This window comes from Lynx canadensis, chromosome E2 (assembly GCF_007474595.2).
Source record: "Lynx canadensis isolate LIC74 chromosome E2, mLynCan4.pri.v2, whole genome shotgun sequence".
In the NCBI taxonomy this organism is placed as follows: domain Eukaryota; kingdom Metazoa; phylum Chordata; class Mammalia; order Carnivora; family Felidae; genus Lynx; species Lynx canadensis.
Genome location: NC_044317.1, coordinates 35,209,613 through 35,216,721, shown reverse-complemented (window position 1 = coordinate 35,216,721; position 7,109 = coordinate 35,209,613). Strand labels below are relative to the sequence as shown.

The window sequence follows — 7,109 nt, the reverse complement described above, 5'->3', positions numbered from 1 at the left end:
AGAGGCAAAGACCAAATGCAGACAGACCACGTGCAAGGTAGAAGACTTGAATGCAAATGTGAAAATGAGTGAGAGAAGCAATGCCATATTTGAGATAACCAGATGGCAGAAAAGTCAGGACCTTAAGACTAACCGAATATAGGGGGTAAGAGCCCTGGACAGTTGGAAATAATAAAGGTTTTACTTTTCGACATGTAAATTTTAAGTATACCTTGGTACATAAAAGTGGAAAATGACCTGAAGGGAAAGACACTGTCAAGAGAATAGGAAGAAAAACCGCAGATTAGGAGAAAATATTTGTAAAAGATTTATCTGATAAAGGACTGTTACCCAAAATACACAAAGAACTCTTGAAACTCAACAATAAAACTAACAACGCCAACTAAAAACGGGCCAAATACCTTAAGAGACACCTAACCAAAGATATACAGATGGCAAATGGGCATATGAAAAGGCGCTCCACATCACAGGTCATCAGGGAAATGCAAATCAGAACAAGATGATACCACTACACATCTAGAACAGCCAAAATGCAGAACACCAACACCGCCAAATGCTGGTGGGCATATGGAGCAACAGGAACTCTCATTCACTGCTGGTGGAAATGCAACTATAAAAGGCACTTTGGAGGTTTCTTACAAAACTAAACATACTCTTAACATAAGATTCAGCAATCCTGTGGCTTACTATTTACCCAAAGGAGTTGGCAGGGTGTTTATAGCAGCTTTATTCATAAATGCCAAAATCTGCAATCAACCAAGATGTTGTCCTCTGGTAGGTGAATGGATAAAGTGGTACAACCAGACAGTGAATATTATTTAGTGCTAAAAAGAACTGAGCTATCAAGCCATGAAAAGACATGGAAGAACCTTCAATGCATCCTACCAAGTGAAAGAAGCCAATCTGAAAAGGCTACATGCTGTATGATTCCAATTATACAACATTCTGGAAAAGGCAAAACTATGGAGTCAGTAAAAAGATCAGCTTGGAGGAGGGATGAATGAGTGGGTGGAGCAGAGAGGATTTTTAGGGCAAAGAAACTGTTCTTCTGTACACTACAGTGGTGAATACACAGCACTCAGTATACATCTGTCAAAACTCCTAATACAGGGGCGCCTGGGTGGCGCAGTCGGTTAAGCGTCCGACTTCAGCCAGGTCACGATCTCGCGGTCCGTGAGTTCGAGCCCCGCGTCAGGCTCTGGGCTGATGGCTCGGAGCCTGGAGCCTGCTTCCGATTCTGTGTCTCCCTCTCTCTCTGCCCCTCCCCCGTTCATGCTCTGTCTCTCGCTGTCCCAAAAATAAATAAACGTTGAAAAAAAAAAAATTAAAAAAAAAAAAAACTCCTAATACAGAACACCAAGACTGAACCATGGACTTTGGGTGATAATGATGTGCCAATGTAGGTAGATCATATTGTAACAAATATACCATTCTGGTGGTGGATGTTGATAATGGGGAAGGATATCACTGGGGCTGGGTGAATATGGGAAATCTCTGTACCTTCTATTCAATTTTGCTCTGAACGCAAAACTGCTCTAAAAAAAAATTCATTAAAAAAAATTACCTGCAGGCAAGAGGACAATACATGGGTTATCAGCATTATAGATAGGAGTAGGTCAGGAAACAAATAAGTATTGAGTGTTAGGCACTGAGGAGATAGGAATACAAAACACAATTTTGCCCTTATGCATCAGGTGCTCTAATAACTATAGCCACAGCCATGGAAAACCAAATAATTTAAAGGGCATTAGAAAAAACACTATTTAAAAGAAATGATTAAGGATCATACTATTATAAAGTGAAAAAAATAACTCCAGTTGGTTTTGCGGGGAAGAAGGGAGGCAGGGTGGGATGGGAAGTCTGAGGCTTTCATATATTGATTTTATTTGTAAGGTGTTGTATATCAAAAATATTCAGAATTTACACATTTACAACATGTGTACAGAAATTCCATAATCATAACCAAAAGTCCGTAACATCTCTTTAAGCAAAAAAAGAAAAACCTCCAATCTTTTGGAAACTGAATAAATCAAAGCTTTAAAACACAATTTAAGGGGTCACTTTGCAGGGTTATGTAAGACTTGTTTTCAGAACACCGTATATACTGAAAATAAAATCCTAGTCTTCACATTATGTCACTGCTGTCTTGGCTAAATATTTCCTTTGTAATATCAATTAACTTTAGCCTAATTATAATATAATTACAGAAATTAAAGAATATTGCTCTACATCAGGTTTGTAAGAGCTTCCCAAAGCTCAGAATGAACAAAGTGAATTAAGTTTGTTTCTGAATTTGTAGTTTGTGTACTACTTATCCTGAAAAGTTCAACATCTATTAATTATACTGTACTTCAGTTTGAAATATTAATAAATGTTACTAAATTATGCTGAAAAGATCCCAACAGGGGGCACCTGAACCAATTCTATAATATACCTAAGAAAAGATTTTGGCTAAACTAACTTTAGGGTTGCCACTTAACCATTCCAAATCACAAGTTTCTGTAATTTCCAGAATGAAAAATTACACAATTTGTATAATCCACTTTTAAGTCTCAAAACGTACTTATCATAAAGTTCTTCTAACAGCTACCAGTATTCTCTCCTCCACAATTTGAACCAATATTTCCCTGATAAAATTACCAGACCATTACATTTTTAAAAAAAATTTTTTAAATCTTTATTTATTTTTGAGAGAGACAGAGAGTGAGCAGGGGAGGGGCAGAGAGAGAGGGAGACACTGAATCTGAAGCAGGCTGAGCTGTTGGCACAGAGCCCGACACGGGGCTGGAACTCATGAACCTTGAGATCATGAACTGAGCCGAAGTCGGACACTTAACTGAGCCACCCAGGCGCCCCCAGATCATTACATTTATAACCATACTACCCTTTGCTCTTCCCTTATGTCTAAAAGGGGTGGTAACACCATAGACACCTAACATTCAAAAGGATTCGTTATTCCACTCTTCCAAGTTAGTTAACACAAGCCCTTGGAAGTGAACTGATCCATAAATGTGAAAGTGCTAAAAGGAAACCTCACTTAAGCACTTTGTTTTTTTTTTTTATAATTCCAGACCACACAAGACCTATCCAAATTCCTTACTATATAAATTTCCAAATGCCACTATCTCAGAGTGCCTGTCAATTTACTACCTAAACCTCTGTTCATTTTGGTTAACTAAAAAAATGCAGTAAAATAAAAACCAAAGCACTAACAACGTACAATGTGAGCTCACATATTTTGGTCTGTGTACTTCCAACATATCCATCATGCCAAAATGAACTCATTAATTATTAAAGAACAAGAGCCCAAGCAGCAAACATTTATTAACCACTAACCCCACTGCTCTAAGCCCTTCACCTATTATCATCTTATCAACTCTCCCAACAATCCTACTGGACGTACTACTGTCATAACACCCATTTTGCAGATAAGGAAAATCAAGCACAGAGAGGTTAAGCATCTTGCCCAAGGTCACAAACGGGTGGGACAGGATGGAACCAAAGCTGGCAGTACGACTTCAGAGTCTGTGCTCCCAACATTCAACTGCTTTAAAGAGTTAACAATTTACCCTTGACAGCCGCTTATCTGGAAATGGTAAATGTTCAACTGCTAGAACAGGCAGTCTGATCGCTGCCCTATATCCAGACTCACGGCTTCTGTGACTTTGACAAATCAGCTACACAATCTGATTTTCTGAACACACAAACTGGGACTTCTCTGGATGTCAGAGCAAACAAATTCTGAATCTTTCCAGGAATGGAGAAAAGAAAAACCTACGCAACACTGTGGCCCAGGTTTCCCACATTCCTAAGTTATAATCTCAGAGACTCAAGAAAGGCCCCCAAACTACCCGAAAAATGAAGCCTAGGAAAACCAAGGTTTACAATAAAAACTAGGGCTTCCCTGGCAAGCCGTTCACGCGATCTCCTCTCTAAAGACATAAACAAGGGAGGAGGCTGCATTCTTCCCACCGCACAATGAAGGCTCAGGCCGGGAGCGGGAGCAAGAACGCAGCGCCATTGGGGACGGCCGCTCCCGGGGTCGCGGGCAGGCAGAGGAGGCCAAGGACGGCCAAGTCGCCCCGGCCGGCCCCCGGGCCCAGAGCGGCACCGGGAGGGGCCGGAGCGAAGGGCCGGCCACTGCCCGCACTCAGCTGACCTCCGCCATGTTGGCCGCACACCCCGGGACCCTTGACAACAAAGGCCGGCACCGGGGCGCGGGGAGCGCCCGGCGCCTCCCCCCACCAGGCCCGCCTCCCGAGAGCAGGGGGGCCGGGCCGGGCGGCCAGGAGGCCCTTCCCCGCCCTCGCCCGACCGCGCGGGGCCGACCCCCACCGCGGGCCTGCCGGGCCCGGGGCGCCGGGGGCGGGGGCGAGCCGGCTCGCGACGGCGGGCTGGGCCGAGCAGAGGAGGGGAGGGGCGGGGGGCGGCGCTCGGCCGAGCGGCCGGGCTCTGGCCGAGACAAAGGCGCCCGGCGCCAGGGGCTACCCGCGCCCCCGCCCGAGTGGCGCGACCCGGCCCCGCCGCCCTTCCCGCCCGCCGCCATTACCGGGCCTGGGAGTCCTCCTCCCGGAGAGCCCCTCGCGGCCGGCTCCTCCCTCCAGGCCGGGCCCCACTTACCTGTGGGCGGAGAGCGCGCCTCGGACCCCGGTCCTGGCTCAAACGCGCTCCGTCGCTGCCGCGAACTCCCGCCACCGCGGGCAGTGCCACCGCCTCTTCCCCGTGCCGGCACCGACGGGACACCCTGGGCCGCCGCCGCCGCTCGAGAGCGCGCCCCGCAACGGCTGTCCCGGCTCCCCCCTGGCCGCCGCCGCCGCCGCCGCCGTCGTTTCGCGCGTCCTCGAGCCCGCCGCGCGCCCCCGCTAAATACCACACACTGCGGCGGCCGCCATGAGGAGGCGCGGCCCCGCGCGCCGGCAGCCCGGAGGGGGCGGGGCTTCCCGCGGGCGCGCAGGCGCAGAGGCACTCGTCCGGCCGGCGGCGAGCTGCGTGGGCATCGTGGTGCGGGTCTCCGAGGGTGGCGGTTGGCGCTCTGGCTGCTCGGTTGCCGTTGCTGCTACTAACAGCTCGCGCCCGACAAACGCGGGCACGTCACGCTCTCGCCCGCAACCGTCTCCGCCCGGAGGAAGCTAGCGCTTGCCTGCCGCGTGGTCGAGCGTCCCCCGCGGGGCTTTGTTTCGCGCGCGGCCCAAGGGGTAGTCCCGCACCCTCGCCCCTATTTACCGCCCCTCCTGTCGGGTTTGCTGGTTTCACGCAGTGCCTCCACCGACCCTTCCCAACTCCACTCTTTGCCAAAGAAAGAGAAGCCGGCTGCGGCGCCCACCGACCGGGACCCCACCCCTAAACAAGAAGTCCAAGCCCCTCCCTTTGGTTTGAGCAGCTCTTCAGCAAAACCCGGATGAGTTTCAAAGGCTTATTTTAGCTGAAAAGTGGGTAGTGTGGAAAGCACGCCTTTCCCCATGTGTCTCCTCATCTGGAAGTCCCACTCATGGGACTGCATTGCTTTTTAAATAAAAAATGAAAAGTCATTAACAGTTCTTTGATGGGTACAATGCATATATCTGAGCAAACGCCAGTGTCCGAGACATTTACAAACTGGGTTTCCATGTAAGATGCTCCATAAAAATACTATTCTATACGAAAACTAAGAAGGTACTTTTTACATGGGGTATTAGAAAATATCCAGGGAGTAGTCTCCCCATTATCTCCAAACTCCTCACCAATAGGAAAGCTTTGGGAATGGTAAGTTTTTATGCAATCACTTTACTGAGAACAAACTGAAAGTTTCAGATCGAAAGCCAAAGACACAGTTATTTTAGGTACTGGTGCAAGCTGCTAATTTCTGGCTTCCCTCAACAAATTTGTAGACTGTTGTGTGTTGATACCTCTACTTCTGTTTTCAACCTAATACTTATTGTGGCTGCTCTCTTTCTATGGAACCATTATCACATCCAGTGTTTCTTGAGGTTGGGAAAGTAAAAGACCACATGTTCTTAGCTGCAAGCTATAATACTAATATACTTCTGTTATGCTTGTCCCCAAAGCCCAAAAGTCAGATGAAGAACTTTGGTTGAGTTATGTGCAGTTATTGATATGTTATATCATTCACTTATTCAACAATAAGTATTTACATAGTGATTCTAATATGTTCTGTCATACACTGTGCTTGGACATGCATGGAGCTTACCTAGTCAGGAAGACATTAACTCATTTATTCTTCAATCATTCATTCCATCAATGACAGATGCAATGGAATAGTTCTGAGAATAGAGACAGTAGCCCTGCATTCATGGAGTGCATACAATCTAATGAGGTACACAAATATTAATCTCACAAATATATCACTAGGACTGTGGAAAATGTTACAAAAGAAATAAAAAGGTATCTGATGCCAAGAAGATACATAACAGGCCAGATAGATAATATAGGATAGGTGATTGAGTTAGAACAGAAGTTTTAGAAGGAATTAACCACATTGTGGGGTAACTGGAAGACTTGAAAAGGAGAAAAGCATTTCAGCAGAAAGCCTTGCATGCTAAGAAGCCTGCCCAGTTGCAGGAACTGAAAAACAATCTCCACTGTGGGTTTTTTTTTTTTCCCTTGGAGGGATGGAGAAGGGACTGAGAGGGCACAAGTCATGGGTATGTGGTATAGACAATGCTGAAGTCAGTGAGATCAGGACAGATCTTGGCTTTGTGGGTCAAGGTATCCAAATTATGTAATAGACAATACTTCTCAGACTGGTGAGGCCAAGAAAGGATTTACTGAGGGATAAAGTTGGAACTGGGCTTTGGCTAAAGGGTAAGAGTTGTCCAGAGGAAGATGGAAAAGGCCTTCCAAGCTAGGGTAACATATGGGAAGCCATAATCACAAAAAAGAATGGTATGTCCAGAACTGAACATGATAGGGATGTAGGGCTCAACTAAGGAGATTGGCCAAAATGAGTGAAGGCTGACCAGGGAGAACACATCTGTCTAAGAAAGAAACGAAGGCCTGAAACAAAAGATGGCAAAGAACATGTTCAGGAGGGTGTTCAAGAGACAGTTGGATCTGGAGTGACATCAGTTGGATTTAGGGGAGGATAGGATGTGAGGAAGAGCCAAGAGCCA

The 7,109-nt window shown here is 46.6% G+C and overlaps 1 protein-coding gene across 2 annotated transcripts in view; it reads right to left on the bottom strand.

Moving 5' to 3' along the window:
* SIAH1 (siah E3 ubiquitin protein ligase 1) overlaps positions 1-7,109 on the bottom strand; it is a 45,641-nt gene that overhangs the window by 27,062 nt on the left and 11,470 nt on the right. Inside the window, exon 1 of one of the 2 annotated variants that reach the window (XM_030298647.1) lies at positions 4,621-4,880. The exons of the other annotated variant lie outside the window; for it this stretch is intronic. The gene's annotated coding sequence lies outside the window, so the exon portion shown is untranslated. Of the gene's footprint in view, positions 1-4,620; positions 4,881-7,109 lie in introns of those variants that run through there. 2 annotated transcript variants of the gene reach the window in all.